The following is a 17,865-nucleotide window of genomic DNA, read 5'->3' as shown; positions in this document are numbered from 1 at the left end:
GCGACGAGTGACTTCTCAAGAGTTGGGACAAGTGACTTCTCAATACTTGGGACAAGTCACTTCTCAAGACTTGGGACAAGAACTTCTCAAGACTTGGGACGAGTGACTTCTCAAGACTTGGGACGAGTGACTTCTCAAGACTTGGGACGAGTGACTTCTCAAGACTTGGGACAAGGGACTTCTGAAGACTTGGGACAAGAACTTCTCAAGACTTGGGACAAGGACTTCTGAAGACTTGGGACAAGTGACTTCTCAAGACTTGGGAGTCTAGTCCTGATAGGGATGGGACAGTCAAATTTAGAAGGAAAAATTTTCAAATTTTTCGAAAAATCAAAAAACGCTGCAAACCTTGTGAAATGCGCACAAAACCAAAAATTTTCGGAAAATTCGGAAAGAAATTAAAAGTTGAAAATTTTCAAAAATTCTTACTTTTGTTCGATTTTTGGACGATTTGCCACGTCATTGCTAAAATAAACCTCTTCCTTGTATTAAAAGTGGTGGTGTCTTGTGTGAATCTCGTACATCATTGTCAAAAGAAACCTCTGCCTTGTTTTGAAAGTGGTAGTGTCTTGTGTGAATCACGCACGTCATTGCTAAAAGATACCCCTGCCTTATCTTGGAAGAGGTAATCTCGTGTGTGAATCTTGTACGTAATTGCCAAAACAAACCTCTGCCTTGTATTAAAATTGGTAGTGTCTCGGTTGAATCACGCACGTCATTGCTAAAAGAAACCCCTGCCTTGTCTTGGAAGTGGTAGTGTCTGTGTCATGACCTTGACCTAACAGTGACATCAATGTTACAAGAGAATAATCACTCTGATAACTGATGAAGATGTGAGGGCGAAATAATGTACAACAGTGGTCCCCAACGCGGTGCCCGCGTTGATACGGAAAGAGGTTATACTGAATAATAAAGGCCGTTCAACCATGAACATTATAAAATCAAAGCACAGTTCTCTACGTACCAATGCCCATCTTGACGATTGCGAGCAGCAACATCATCCTACTCTCCCAAATTTGAAAAACTGGCCGCTGAAATGCAGTGCCAAACATCACACTAACTTCCCACTTGAGTAATAATAATTGTACTTATAAAAGTACGTATTTTTGATTGCGTGGTTTCTTGTATCAATAAACGTCGTGTTGTTTTGTGTATTATTTGGTGTCCATATCTTATTTGTCCAGAGAAAAGGAAATTTGGCTTTGTTAATTGGTTGGCGCCCGCCACGATCTCATAAACTCTGAAATGTGCTCTTGGGCAAAAAAAGGTTGGGGACCACTGACGTAAGGCAATACATGCCAAACATTACCATCAGTGCGTTTGGTGTAATCACGCACGTCTGCTGATATCGAAGTTTCAACGTTCCTACGTGCGGACATCCGTATATCCCATGTACACATAAGATCGAGATTAAATACATTTCTTTTGTACATTCATGTATGTCTGATGGTACTCATGTTGATATGGGTTGCCATTATCCACACATTGAAGGCAGATTCAGATTTATTTATGACGGATTTTGCTCGACTGTCTTAACTACCACGCACCGTGGGACATAGCCGCAGAGCTCGACCGTCCATGTACGACGCAGTGCGAAGAATGAAACAATAAGAGAAGGGGGGAACTCCAAATTAAAATATAAATAAACATCAGCAGCTTACCGTGTCTCGTTTGTGTGCGGTGTGCGGTAGTTGGCTGCCTGAGTCAAAGTCACACGGTGCGTGATATCTGACTGGCTAACTTCTTCGGTGCGTGCTACTTTCCGCGTTGCCTGACAGCACAAGTCCCTCGGCGATACCGACTACATAAGAATAAAATTAAGAATATATATACGCATGTGTATATAAATATGGATATATATTTTTGAGAGAATAAGAAATTTTGGTAGAATCAAAAAAGAGTAAAAACATAATATAATAAGAAATCACATAAAGTACGTTGCCGTGGCTTCTGTGTGTGCGCGCGAGTGCGGTGCATGCTACTTGGTCGGTCGAGTTCCGAGTCAATGTCCGGCGGTGCGTCGTAGTCAGCAGCTCCCGTTCTGAGGCAAAGTCAGACGGCGCGCGGTAGTTTTCTGTTTTGCTTGGCACCACAAACCCCTCGGCGATACCGACTTGGTAAGAATAAAAAATAACAATATATATGCATACATACATTTTTATGTACGTATTTATATATTTTTTTAAAATAAGTGTTAGTGAAGGCACGACCGGCGATTGCTGATTTACGGGTGGCTGAGAACGCAGTGCCGCGAGCGAGGCAGGCCTCGAAGAGGGGACAGATACAATGGTCGGCCGGTCGCCGGGAACTCTTTCGCGGGAAAGGCCCCATGGGCAGCCCGGCCGAGACCGTGAGAAGCAGAGATTGGGTGCTGCACAGACGGAGTCTCGCATGGACTGGGTGTCATTCAACGTTTCTGGTAGGTATAGAATGGGAAAAATTTCGACATTTTCATAAATTTTCATAATTTTTTTTAAAAAACTAAAATTGCTGGAAATTGTCAAAAAAAACACAAAACACAAAAAAAATTTAAGTTTACATTTTTCTAATTCTTTAAGCTTTCTGCGTCCTTTCAAAGTAAAGAACTATATTGAGGAGACTTTATGGCCTTACAATTTAATGACATTGCACATTAAACAACAAAGGTCCTAATACAGATCCTTGAAAGATACCAGACAATAAATCAAAAGGAAATGACAAAACTCCAGAATAACGTACTTGCGAATGTCTGCTGGTTAGGTAACTAAGAAATCAATCATATAACCAGCAGACAGTTCATAGTCACCAAGTTTGTGCAAACGTAAGACATGCGAAACAACACTGATAAATGTCAAATCACAATTTATAATAAGATGATAAAATATAAAATATTTAAAATATCATTTCACGTTCCGCATCGAATGATCGATTTAGAAATTGGAACGTCTCTTACGACATGTTTCGGTTATATTTAACCGTCTTCAGGTATAAATTAGATTGGTAAATTTAAAACTCGAATTACAATCCTTTACAATGTTATGCAGTTTATGGAAGATGTTCTTATCAGAATTACTCTTATATATTAGAACGAAGGTATTGTTTTTTATATGGCGTGGTTCATCTGATGTTCATTATTAGTCTGTAAAGCAATGATTTAAAGAAAACATTAATAAATATGGAGTAATATAGAAAACAAAATGATGGAAGTAAATAAATGATAAAATCAACATAAAATGCATCAGCTTGAGACTGGGAACAAGCTATAGGGGAAAATACATCCAAAAACGTAACCAGATTAGAAGTGGTGGATTTGGATTTACTAAAACCATGTTGACAAGGGATTCATTTAGAATTAAAATTATAAGAAACATGGTATGTACAATAATTTCAAATATTTTGGAAACATTATTAATTATGGTAGTAGGTCTATAGTTTATAACAGAAACAGTTTTGTCTTCTTTTTTGAAAACTGGAACAATAGCTGCTTGTTTCCACAAAGTGGGAAATTGTTGCTGAGAGAAGCTAAAATTGAAAATAAATTTAAGAATAGTAGCAAGGATTTCAGAACCCTTAATAATAACTTGGTATACCATCTAGTGCAACGCTTTATAGCATTACGAATATGTCTGCGTTTGCGGGTAATATTTTCTTTGCGATATGGGAATGAAATAAAAGTAACGAAATGGATATATGGCTTTTATTTAGCACAACAAATATACAGCCACCTACAGATGCACCCGATGCACCCTAGTCAAACAATATCTATGCCACTGAACTGGTAGCTAGCTAAGAACACAGACAAGCCAAATCAACTCATCCACATGAGAAAGTACCCTGCTTTGGACGCAACCAAACCCAACAAACCTAAGTTACTAAGGACGTATGCTGTTACGGACACAGCCTAGCCCAACCAACCTGAAGCGGATTAGACGAACGAATTAAGACAACTGTGGACGCAGCCTAGCCCAACTAAATAAAACGTATGCAGTAGTATCCCGTTTCGGACGCAGCCATCTCCCAGTAATCTGTTTCGTACGCGGTTTACGGAAAATAACTCTGCTTCGAGCAAAGCCTTGCCTAACCAACATATGTTCGTAGTGAGGTCGGTGAATGGTGGTGACCTGTCAAGTATGTGTAAGAAGCCTCCTGAGCATAGAGCACAGCCAAACTAAATTATGCCCATAACAGAGCAGATCGCTGCAGAAAAAATCGTGTATATTGAAATTAAACAAAATTTTTGTTTTGAATCGTTTAATTCATTTGCAACTTACATTTATTGAATACAGGGTAGTGGTATGAGAAGTAGGATACATATGGCTTTGAAATTATTTGAATACCTCTTGCAAATGTCAAATCTATACAAGTTTTCCCTTGCGTGGTTGGTTTGTCCAAATTATTCACTAGTTCAAGTTTAAAGAATTTCTGAAGGTACGCACATCAGAGTTCTAAATTTTCGTCACTATTATATTCTAGTTCGAATGTTCGAACGTTTTCACGTCAAAAAGTATGGCCAAACATATCTGGATCTGAGCACGTAACCTGCGACGGACGTAGCCTACTCCAACCAATCTATGCAATTGAGCCTGTATCCTGCTTAGAACGCAGCCAACTATCAGAAAATTAAACACGCTAGGATGTAGCTCGCTTGCCTCGCAAAAATTACCGATAGCCTTAACCTGCTTCAGATGCAGCCTTGACCAACATACGACTCCCACGTACTTGATGCAGCCTCGGCTAAAGAACCTATTCACGCTTTGGACGCACACTAAAGTAAACAACCTATGCCAATCAGGTGGTAGCCTGTTTTAGACACAGCATAGCCCAATCACCCAAAACACTCGAGAAAGTACCTTGCTGTGGACGTAGCCTAGCCACACCAACCTATGCCTCTAAGAATGTAGCATTTTAGGGAGTTGTCATCAGACCTCACTTTATCATAACTACATATCAACTGTATGATACTACAATTTTAAATTCAGTTTTACTTAATTGCATCTTTCCTTCTGTATCTTTATCAGTTGTATTGTACTATAAATCATCTTGTATCTTCTTAAATAAGTTGCCTGTCTGCTTCCTCGCACAAACAAGAAGCAATGACAATACAAACACATTTACAGATCACTTAATGTTACTGCTACAGTGCGCCGGCCATGCATAAGCAACATAAGGAACCCATCACCAGTAGAAGGAAGAATTAGAACTTTGTTAGTCGGTTAATAGACACAAAATATCTTTAAGAGTGATCTGTTAATGTGTATGTAAGCATCATCTGTTGCATTTATGGCTTCCCATCTCATGAACATAATGTACTACTTCAACTTTAATAAGTGTTTGCCAGAAATGTTTTAACGCTTAAAGATTACCATAGTAAAGTGAACAAGTTAAATAAATTTCTTTATTTTTCTTCTATCTAAATTAAACGTTAAGAATTAATTTAATTCAATTTTTCTGTATTTGAAACAATTTATTATATTTCAAAATTTCATGTGCTCTTAAACATTCTTTTCTGTGCTTCCGTGCACTCCAGTTCTTCTTAAATCACTTTCTTTCAATCATTCTTGTGATAGACTTCCTAAGATATCAATTATAGTGAGCAATTAGCCAGCTACGGACGCAGCATAGCAAAGGACACTGCCTAGTACTATCGTAATATCCACGTTACAAATTATCCTCCTCTGGACGAAGCCTGACACAACAAACCTATGCAAGTAAGGCAGTAAGCTGCTATGGACGCGGCCTTCAACACAGTCGATCTCTTCGGACAGAGCCTTGTCAACCCAACCTGTGATTTATTCAGCCACTAGGAATCTATGTACGCAACCCAGACTGACCAATGTTTGCCTGTGGTCTTGTTGCCTTCTACGGCCACAGCTGGGCCAAACTAAGCATGTGAAAAGATTTATTGCTACCGCAGCAACCTAGGATTAATAACAAACCTCTACAGTGGTGGCCTATTTCAGACACAAAGTAGGCAAGCAAACATAAACCTAACTGGTACAGCACTGCACATGCAGCATTACCAAACAAACCCATACAACTGACAAGGCACACGGCTACAGACGCAGCCTAGGCTAAGCAAGATATTCACGTCAACCAGTCGCCTGGCATGGACGAAGCATCGCCCAACAAAACTATACATGTCGACCACTAGCCTGATGGCCAGCTACTGACGCACTCTAACCCAGACTTCTTAAGCCCTGCAGATGCGGGATAGCCGAACGAAAGTGTGTACCTGAGATCGTAGCCAACTACGGACACGGCGCACCCTCAACAATTCATGCAAGTGAGCCAGCATCCTGCTACCTATTCACGCAGAGCACGTACCTTGCTGTTTCTATAACCTACAGAACATGATGTATCACCATTTTCTTTTAGCCTGATTCCAACGCAGCTACTCCTACTCCTAGTAAATCCAAGCTATCCTCCAAGAGCTGAAAATCTCGAAGACGCAGCATACGCAAACTACACCGTGACCCTTTTCGGGTGGCCTGATTCAAACGAATCCACAATAAAAACATACATATGCTAGTGAACATTTCGGTAGAGGTGGCGTGACATGTGAGAAAGTAGGTGTGCCTCTTCGCAAGCAGAAAAGACTAAAGGCTGATGGATACATGCCTACGCTTCCGACCTCCTTGTCATAGTAGAGTAGTAGTAAACTATGTCTTATGCAGGAAATGTCTGAGAAGTGTTCGCCAAAAAACAAAATTGACAGCACAATCTTCCACGTGCCTCATGGTGGTGGTCCAGGGGGCAAGTAAACAGAGCGAAATGCACAATGCAACCAATTTCCTTCCATCCATATCTCTGCTTCTTAAAATAAATTAAAAAATAAGTCACTCTGCCTCAGTCTCTCCTTGAGGCTGACACTTGCCGTGGTGAGCCTCGTGGTCAACCAAACTCAAATACTTTACCTACTCAGAGTGTGTCATACTCTACATTTAATGGGGCTACACGCAATCTGCCTACATCTTTGACCGTTCTAAACAGCCAACAGAGGGCACATGTCAATGTCTGATTTCAAATCAGAATGAAATTTCAAAATTCCTTTGCGTTCGTCGGACTCCGTTAGAGACAATAATAACTCTACATGATCGAAAAAATCAACTACCTTTGCACGTTGCACCAAGTACTGCACCATACGCCATTCAAAGTAAGCTAATGAACGATACCGCAACACACGCACAAAGAGCCCTTCGCTTCGAGTCCCCTCCAGAACACGCCGCGTCCACTGGTACGTGTCCGATGCACTGGCGTACATGAAACACAAACACAGAATATAAGTCAAACATACCAACCACCGATCGCCAATGCTCAGAAATGACATCGATAAAATGGAAAGAAAACAAACCTTTTAACAGTATCGGCCTTTCTGAAGTTAAAATGGGGAGGTTCTTGGTGTCATTACATCCACCGGCAATCCCATTTTATGTAAACTGGATGTAAATGAACAATGATAAGGAGATATAAATACAATATCAATTTCAAAAGAATCAAACATGAGCAAACATTTACAAAGTTCAAAACCACAACAACGAAGACTCAAACGATATCTCAACCTCTCACAAGAAATAAATAAAACACTCTCTCAAAAAAGAGAAACTCGGCCTCAGTCTCTCACCGAGAGATAGGGCAGCTATCTTACCTATCCTAGAAAGCCCCTTTCTTGACCAAATTAAAATACCAATGCCAAACACATAAAATGAAGGCAGAGCTACCTCCAATGGAAAACATGGTAGAATACTATTATTATTATTATTCAGTGTTCTGTCTTACAACAGGTCCATTGCTTTGCCCAAAAAGAACTCTCCAGTTTTCCCTATTCTCAGCTTCTCATTTTAATTCCTGGAACTTCATCTTCTTTCCTTGTTTCAGATCGTCGGTTAGCTGTATCAGTCTTCTTCCCAGTCCTCGCTTTCCTTCAACCTGACCTTCGATGATGTCACTCAGTAACCCATTCCTTCTCGTAATGTCCGAGCCAGTTAGCTTTCCTTCGTGTAATCGCCTGCAGAATGTTTCTTTGCTCGTCGACTCTCCTCAATACTTCTTCGTTGGTAACTCGATCCGTCCACCTGATCTTCTCTATTCTTCTCCAACACCACATTTCAAAACTCTCCAGGTATTTCTGTTCCTTCATCCTGAGTGTCCATGTCTCTGCTCCATACGTAACACTTCACTAGTTTCTTCTTCATCTCCAATCCCAACTTGTTAGTGAGAAGTATCCTCTTCTTGACGGAAAACTGCCTTGGCCATGGCTATCCTTGCTTTTACTTCCTTGGTGCATAGGGCGTCCGTCGTGATTATGCTTCCCAAGTACTTGAAATTCTCCACATTCTCCAGCCGTTGGTTTTCAACTATAACGTTCAATGGTTCTGCTCTCGGTGCCATCCTCATTACCTTTGATTTTTTAATGTTGATTTCCATTCCATACTCTCTACCTGTTACCACTAACTTGTCCATCATGTTCTGTAATTCCTCCTCTTCCTTCGCCAATACTACCAAGTCGTCTGCATACTTTACAGTCATTATGATCTTCCTCCAATTTTGAAGTCTCCACAGCTTCCTTGGCAAGCCATTCCCCGTACAGGTTAAAAATAAGTGGTGATACGCAGCATCCCTGTCTTACACCTCTACCTATCTCAACGCTGTTGGTGTCTCCTGAGTCCAGTCTCACGTTGACTTTCTGCTGCATGTACAGGTTTTCGATTAGTCTTCTATCTCTCCAATCAATTCCAATTCTCTGTAGGATCCTCATTAATTTCTTCCATTTTACTCGATCGAAAGCCTTCTTCCTGTCGATGAAGCAGGCACATACTTCTTCCTTGACATCGAGAACTCTCTCTGAAATTATTCTCATAACTCCGATGGCATCTCTGGTTCCTCTTCCTCTCCTGAATCCAAATTGGTCGTCTCCCATCACTCTTCTTTTCTAGTCTTTTAGTCAGTATGGTAGAATACTAACATCAAATAATTAAAGAAATACATGTCTTTGACGGCCCCTACACCTCATGTAAAGCAAATAAATTCACATTCCATTTTGAGAAGACATTTTTTGTCATGGGTCTATTTTAGGTTAAGACAGTGAAGCAACCTTATATTATTAGGTCTGCCAGTACTCCACACCACACCCTAATACTGTCCTTCAAACTGTGAAACTTGTTCCAATGCAGATATCAAAACATCTTGTAAACATAAACAAGATCTTTACCTAAATTGACAGGTATTTCTACTTACAGACCAGTTTCATTACCAACGGCATTCTCTAAAAAATTTTCAAAAAGACATGCAACAACGTGCTATTGAATTTTACACACAAAATCTTAAGTGAACTAAATAATGAAGAGCATGTTGGTGGAATATTTCGCTATCTTGCCAAAGAATTTGATTGTGTGAATCATGAATTAGCACATCTGATAATCATATTTCTCGTATACTTACACAATGCATGTCAAGTTGACACAGAGATAAATCTCTCGCAGACATGAGGTCCTTCGTGATAACAGCCGATTGATTTCCTGTCGTCATATCAGTGAGCCACCATAGTGTTTCTGCACATACTCCACTCTTTTCCTGGCAAGCAGTAGTCATGTCAGGTGACGCATCCTTCAACCTCAGTAAAGTCCCATGGATCAATCAAGCTTCTTCTCTGCAGCTATTACCAGAAAAAAAATGCAATCACATTCAACACATCACCTAATTTAAAGGTTTCATAACCGATCCCCTTGCTCAAAATTAACCAAAAGCACAGAAAATATCCCAGCAGCTCCGGTCACTGTGCACAATACTCACACGTCAACAAAACTAAATTCCTCACCTTGGCAATTACTCACTTATTAATTAGTAAACACATCACATTAAAGGCTCCACAGCACTACACACATCACACATGTAACAAAACCACTCATTAACAAAACCTTATCACAAATAGTCACCACACTCGTCTACAAGCTATACCTAACCTCCAATTTTGATGTCCTATGAACAATATATTCACTAGAGAATCATGAATGCCTCTAGCATACCACAGATACTGCAATTATGCCAATCTCTCACCGCACATAGGTCTTTCAACATATCAAATCTCACATTTAAGTTCACAACATCTGAAGTACCTAATAAAATTGGACAGACTCATCTCTCTCACACGACAACCACATCAAATACATTCTAATGCTCATGTACTCACACAACGAATGCCTCGTTCAGACTGATATCAGTTTCTTGCGGATACGATGTTCCTTCTTTGTCCCAGCAGGTTTAATCTTCTGACATCAAGTCGGTCCGCCAACTGTTACCGCACGTACTTCAATGCTTGTCTGGCTGGCAGTACGCAGGTCACGTGACAAACAGCATGGTGCTCAGTAGAATCTGAAGGATCATTCTGTTTCTCGTAATCTGCTACTCCCAGAAAGAGAAAATACAGTCACATTCAAGAAATCAAGACATCACACTCTTCTAAGAGCACACAGTTTTACTTCACCAAGCAGTTAACACTCCTACCTTAGCCAATGAACAAGCACCTTCCATTTTCAGAAGACAAATTCTGTCAAGTTCATTACAAACCCATTCACAAGTTAACTTTAAATACGGGTCACGACAGTGTCACAACCAGCGACCTGACAAATTCTGAACTCCCTCACTCACAGATTCATACTGGAGCCTTTCTTTCCTCCCCCCCCAGCAAATTTAAAGCATTCGCCAAGTGGGCCATTATTCCACACGTCATAATACTGCAACTACAAACTCTACAACTCACACACATCACGTCAGTCCCACGCAACTTCTGTTGCCACTGATTCAGTGGATATTTAACGAACAGTTCGCTTGCCGTCTGTTTGGAACCGAGGATGTTGATCGCTGTCTCCAAGATACACGGCTCCCTCTCCTCGTGCCCCATTATGACAGCAAGGGAGTCTACAAACACCAGTCGGTCCATGCCCCTCAGGTTCGCCTGTTTTGATGTCATGGAGAAAGGACCTAAATGAAAGATTAAGAAATGGCAAGCCACTACAACACACCCAACATCTGTAGCACTTCTACTACTAAGGTGAATTCAACCGACAAGGGGCAAGAGGTAGCCGTAGCAATTAGATTTTTTTTCCATATCACCATCAGTAATGCCACTTTATCATACCTTCTGGAAGCAAAGGTGGAAACTTCACCATCAGTAATATAAATTGTTTCAATGTTGAACAATCTAAATTTATAAAACTGAACTCACCAGCTACCTGAGATATCGCCACCATTGTGTAGTGACAAACAAGGAACACACCGTCGTAACTCTTTCATGGCTGCAGCAACAAACACTCCTACCAACATACACAACAGGCCTTACTGGCTTTTCCAGATATGAAGCAGACGCTTTCAACAAGTTCACATACTAAATGTGGTTTTAAGAGAGATTTCAGGTTCTCACAGTGGTCTTTGGGTTCTAACACCACTTGGACTTACAGAAAACCAACACAGATTATGATTTTTAAACATTTAATGGTTCGCTATATCAGCTGCAGTTATCCTTGTGACTAAGCGCAATGCCATGAGGCAGTGGGAGCATGGAGGTACACTCCATGCATTCTCAATTATAGAACAATGTGGAGGTCAGCCTCAAAATGTGGTTCCTTAAACTGGCAAAGAAAAATCACGTTCTTCATTGTTTCTTTGTAGTCTCAATAGAAGAAATAGACAAGTTCTTTATTTCATTAAAACCATTTACTACTTTTCAGGAAAAAAGGTCTTCTTCTTTCAATAATGGCATTGCAATTCAGAAAATAAGTTCATTAAACAATTTACTCAAATGGATGAACTTGCCTGTGACTGCCATCTGGTGAGTGGCTCTGGCTTGCTTGTCCTGCAATCTGCACGCAATCCCATGGACTGCGGAGATCTCCACATGTGGATCATCAGAACTGCAACGGCGAATCACAATGAGTACAGATAATTACACTCACATCCTAATGTTCAGTGTACAAAATGTTGGTCACAACAGTGGCCAATGCAGTAGCTGCTTCCTAAATCAGCAACTGATGTAAAAGGGACAGAGAAAATGGGAAATCTGGGTTTATGATATGAGAAAGAAATACATTACGTGCAGATGCCTCCTGGTACTGGCAGGATACTAAACACAAACTAATTGTGATACAGCCTCTAACAGGCTCACTGTACCAGTAAATAATGAGTTCTGGGTGCTCAGAGAAAGATCTATACCAGTGCCTCATAGACTGCCATGGGACTCGCTTACAATTCTGCGTTGAAAAGCCAGTGATTAACAATCTGTTATGTCATGTTAGTACCATCAGGCTGGAAAAACATCTTTTATTTTGTACACTTTTTTAATATCAAGAATGAGGTTAGTTTTACAATATTCTTCTGCCTCCAACTGCTCTTATATACCTTGGACAGGAGAAAAGCTGCTGCACTGTATTCTCATCTTCATTAAAATTCAGGGATGCCACCAAGAAACAGCAAATTATTTCCCAGCACTGACGACGGTAACGGATCCGTCGTGCTTGACTTCAGAGCAATACATGCTGTCTCCACGACCTGGAAAACACAAGCAACAGTTTCAAGTTATAACGAGTGACAACGCAGGCCAGATTCACTGGTAAGGGAAGTCAAATGTTTTAGTTACAGTAACTTTCAAGTACTGCACTTACTGTAATACTCTAAACACCTTTTCTCCACATCAGGGCGCATGTCATATTTATTTCCAGAACCTTTGGGATTCATGGACACCAACATATCATTGACTAGACTTTTATTTTGTAAGTGGACTTTGACAAATCTCAACAATAAAATAAAAATTAATTACAAGTATATAATTTTTCTATAGTCTATGCTAACCGTAATAAACGTCAAAAAGGAACGTATTATACGCGTATCAAGTCATTTAATGATCTTCCACCAACAATTAAAACTCTAAATGATTTAAAGGTGTTCAAGCCTGCATTTAAATTATTTTTCATAATTGAATTGCAGAATCTGAAGGTTATGTACATTCACATGTGAAACACATCCTTGTAATTGTGTCAAAAGTACTGAAGTTTATATGTATTGTATGAAATGATTTGTTCTCCATCCTTTGGTTTAGTCCTAAGAAGGATCTATGGAATGTAAATAAACTGTACTCTCTAACATACCTGAACAATGCAATTCCTTATCCAAGTCACAAACACTACAGGTGCTTCGTTCTGTCTGGTTCTTCACATCTCCAACTCCAAAAAAGCTGCTTCCCCATCACGCACACATCTTCTGAAACGCTGATATTCAGACAAATTAGTCCTCCATGTCTTCGTTGATACCAGTAAACACACACTACAGCTACAGTTCACATGAAAGTTGCTGCTCAGTACATCCCCTGATCTCAAACTACTCTTTGAGACAGACTAGGCACTCCCACTAAATCTATAACCGTACACCTCCTCGGAAAGCAAGGTAATCGCACGAGGGCCTGAGGTCTTCCTTGTGGCATTGTGAGGCATGCTACGAACACCCCATACTTGGTCACTAGGAATCAAAAGTGGGCAACGGCTATAGTATCCCACATGCTTGCAGGCACTCCTACCTGAAACAATACCAAATACCAAAATAAATATCCGCATTGTGACACCAGTCGTAACTGCTACTACGAATGCACTCTACACCTCATCAATAATCAACTGGCCAACTAAACCAACCCTCCATGCAACCAAAATATTTCACACTTATGTCCTTCACACAAGGGAAAGATGACACACATCAATTCAAATTAACTTCCACGCCCTGGCAATATATATGAGAGTAAATCTGCACTGGACTCAGAATGCATCCTAGCAACCAAAGAAATACAGAGGGGCAGAACGCCCACGCCATTTTATCATAGGCAGGGACGGCAACGTCTGAAAAACAGCGAACTCATCCGACCTCCTTGTCATAGCAGAGTAGTAGTAAACTACGTCTTACGCAGGAAAAGTCTGAGAACTGTTGGACAAAAAACAATCTTCCACGTGCCAAATTCCTGTTGCGATAAGAAGTGAGCCTGCCAAGTGTACTGAACATACTCCACTGATTTCCTGGCAAGCAGTAGGCTGGTCAGGTGACAGACAGCTTTTCCCCGAGTAAAATCCCAAGGATCAATTAAGCTTCTTCTCTCAGCTATTCCCAGAAAGACAAAATGCATTCACTTTTAACTAACACAAATGCAAAAATAAACAGCATTCTGATGACGCAGTTGATTGAACATGTACTTTTGTTCTTGGGGAGGGGGGCACACCACACACACTTCTGAGTATATAAATGTCACTTATCAATGCCGTAAACGCCTCATGGCGTTTATTTATTTGATTCCTCGGGAATCATCGACACATAACCTCAACCGTTAAACGAGAACACCCCATCATTCCGTAACCTGATGACAGCCCACCTAGTTCGCTGTTCGCACACATAAACTTACAGCACCTCCAAGACTCCGAAGACTAGACTCACGCTTACCAACACACACTCACTCTCACTCACTCTCTCTCACTCTCACTCTCTCTCTCACTCTCTCTCTCTCTCTCTCTCTCTGTGCGAACTTGACCACAGCGAATTATAGTAGCGAACCCAGTAAACTACGTATTGAGCGGGAACAGAAGGGCAGCCGAATGGCATCGGCAGTTCGAGACCCAGCGGATTCTTACAGTAGTATTAAGTGTAGTATTAAGTTCTAAATATAAAACGAGGGCAGGACTGAACCGATTTCTGATTTCTGCCCTCTAAAAAAATAATTGAGGGTTAACGGGTGGGTGGGGAGCCGAAGATGAGAGAATGAGGGGGTTATGCAAAAATATATTTATGAGGGAGCAGCCAAAGGTGGTCCAAACAGACATCATATCAATCAACAATCTTTAACCAAAATGTGTTCAAAGCACTTGAGTCGAAAGAAAAAATCCAGCCAAATAAATCAACAAATCTGTCATCTACTGGGCATGAGATTTTTGCAAGCAAATCCAAATTCATAACAAACACCACACGCCAAACTTACAAGTTTACAAGTTTTAAAACCTTTATCCTTGCTTAACACACCACAAGCACAGAAAATACCCCGGCAGGTCACAGCACTACATAACAAAAACCAAAATCACTTCACAAATAGTCTCCACCCACGCCTACAAACGATACCTATACCAACTGGAAACAGCAATAATGTCAATCCCAAACTGCATTTACTTCTGTCAACATATCATCTCACACTTACAATCACAACATTTAAAGTACATCCTATAGGTCAGGTAATTACACACTTCATTCATTGTCCCATCAGGTTTCCTGTTCAGATATCAAGTCAGTCTGCGAACACACTCAACAGCTTACATGACAAGCATGCAGGTTTGATGGTTTGATTTATTTCGCTGGATTGTTTCTTTTTCGACTCATATGCTTTGATGTCTGTATGTTGTTGGTATACCCCCAACTGAGCCCCCTTTTATATATTTGTGCATAACCCCCCTCATTCTATCATATTAGGCGCCCCACCCTCCCGTTAACCCACAATTATTTTTAGAGGGCAGAAATCAGAAATCAGAAATCAGAAATCGTTTGAGTCCTGAGTCCTGCCCTCGTTTTATATTTAGAACTTAATACTACTGTAAGAATTAAGAATTAATACTACTGTAAGAATCCGCTGGGTCTCGAACTGCCGATGTCGTATTCCGCAGGCCAGCACGCTATCCATTCGGCTACCAGGCTCCTACAAGATTACGATTCTGGATCTTCCTGATATATCGATGCCCTGCATTTCCCGCTCAATACGTAGTTTACTGGGTTCGCTACTAGAATTCGCTGTAGTCAAGTTCGCGCAGAGATAGAGAGAGAGAGTTGGTAAAATTTGTTGCGTGAATCTAGTCTTAGGTGCTGTAAGTTTATGTGTGCGAACAGCGATCTAGGTGGGCTGTCATCAGGTTACGGAATGATAGGGTGTTCTCGTTTAACGGTTGAGGTTATGTGTCGATGATTCCCGAGGAATCAAATAAATAAACGCCATGAGGCGTTTACGGCATTGATAAGTGACATTTATATACTCAGAAGTGTGTGTGGTGTGCCCCCCTCCCCAAGAACAAAAGTACATGTTCAATCAACTGCGTCATCAGAATGCTGTTTATTTTTGCATTTGTGTTAGTTAAAAGTGAATGCATTTTGTCTTTCTGGGAATAGCTGAGAGAAGAAGCTTAATTGATCCTTGGGATTTTACTCGGGGAAAAGCTGTCTGTCACCTGACCAGCCTACTGCTTGCCAGGAAATCAGTGCAGTATGTTCAGTACACTTGGCAGGCTCACTTCATATCGCAACAGAAACCTGACCTGCCTACTGCTTGTATCACAATGTTGTTGCACATTAAATCCCTTACCAGCTGTAACATTAACTTCACAAAGTTTACAGAACAGAATTGTTCCATCAGAACTAAAATATTCCTCACCGAAATCTTTAATGAAAGCTCTTAACTTTGCACTTTCAGAACACCACTTTTGGCATCTGAACTAAATGAAGGATTCACTGTAAATGCCCGAGAAATGTAGTTTCAAGTAAGAATTTCATACCCAAAATATGAATTTTATCCTCAAAATATAACCAAAATGATCCTAACCATGAATCACCAGTATTGTTCCCAACAAACTGTGGTCAACCGGTGTCCTTGAAGATCTAAACATGATTTTGTGATTGTAAATAAAATTTTCATGAAGCAGAGTCCTTGAGAAGCTAATAGTAGATCATACAGTAAAGACTGCACCAAACCCTTAATTTAGTATGACTCCTTCTTGTTCCTGTACGAACAAATATCTTTGAACAGAATGAGCAGTTGATTGATCCACTGGTTGCTTAGCCGCCTGACTGTGATTAAGAGATCAAGTGGCTAAAAGGGTGAATGAACTGACTAATTGATTCGTAGGCTTTTTAATAATTATATTTCAACCGTACAAATTACTTAATACTAAATGGGATTAGGATTATTGTGAATGGAGGATCCAAGACATGAAATTGTAATCTGAACAAAATTAAACAAACAGCGATGCAAATACATAGTAATTAAATGGCTAATTTGAAGGAAAAAAAACATGCACAAACAATATTGATTATATAACTATCCACTGCTAATACTAAAGTGCCACTACATTCCTTGGGCAACACCAACCACCCACTGGTTTCTTGATTTGAACACTTTCCCAAAAAAACAGCACAATTCATGAAGCTCCTCATTATGTAATTTTCTCTCGCTGCCTGTATGTTTCTCTTAGTTACATGTATTCTGCTCATCACAGACATCAGTGCAAGACACCAAGTTTAACACCCACACAAAACAGCAGGTGAAATAAGTAGCCATTATTATCTGTAATTAAGAACTTTTCCAAAAGCAGGAACTTTGAACAATGAAGCATGAACTGGCCTTCAACCTAATAGAGGAAATAAATGTCTTAAATATACTGTCTCTTAGTATAACGATATTGCACAGTTCAGTATCACCTCACAATTGAATAAATATAGTCATTTCTTTCACTCTGATGTTGGAAACATACATGGCACCTATCACACCGTGCAAAGACGTCCATTCGACACAGCCCACACTGACAGGTTAATATTTCCCACTTATAGGACCACAGTTCCCTTGTTCTGTAGTGTCCTCTGTATCAATGAAACATTATGTCCATGTGACCATGCACTCTTTCTCCTACACAGTAACAATTCTAAGGCCATGTGATATCCCCAATTTCATCATGATCATGTAGTAACTGCTTACCATAATATACTACCAACATAATAAACAACAGGAAGCAGCAATTACCTGGCATGTCACAGCATTAGTGGGGGAGCCTACACAGACAAGACATGCAACATAAATCACATGCGTTGCGCATATGCGCATGCCAATCCAAATGT

General features: G+C 40.3%; 1 long non-coding RNA gene across 1 annotated transcript in view; it reads right to left on the bottom strand.

Moving 5' to 3' along the window:
• Positions 1-1,485: 1,485 nt before the first annotated feature.
• LOC110833787 (uncharacterized) overlaps positions 1,486-17,865 on the bottom strand; it is a 58,401-nt gene continuing 42,021 nt past the window's right edge. Inside the window, exons 3-8 of the long non-coding RNA XR_015537868.1 lie at positions 11,201-11,288; positions 10,736-10,956; positions 10,166-10,377; positions 9,418-9,631; positions 7,091-7,229; positions 1,486-1,801 (exon numbers count right to left, since the gene is read on the bottom strand). This is a non-coding gene — a long non-coding RNA (uncharacterized LOC110833787). The remainder of the gene's footprint in view (positions 1,802-7,090; positions 7,230-9,417; positions 9,632-10,165; positions 10,378-10,735; positions 10,957-11,200; positions 11,289-17,865) is intronic.

Source organism: Zootermopsis nevadensis, unplaced genomic scaffold (assembly GCF_977971745.1).
Source record: "Zootermopsis nevadensis isolate Lab colony 2312 unplaced genomic scaffold, Znev_1.0 Znev_ptg000030l, whole genome shotgun sequence".
Lineage (NCBI taxonomy): Eukaryota > Metazoa > Arthropoda > Insecta > Blattodea > Termopsidae > Zootermopsis > Zootermopsis nevadensis.
This window is presented reverse-complemented; position numbering and strand designations above follow the sequence as displayed.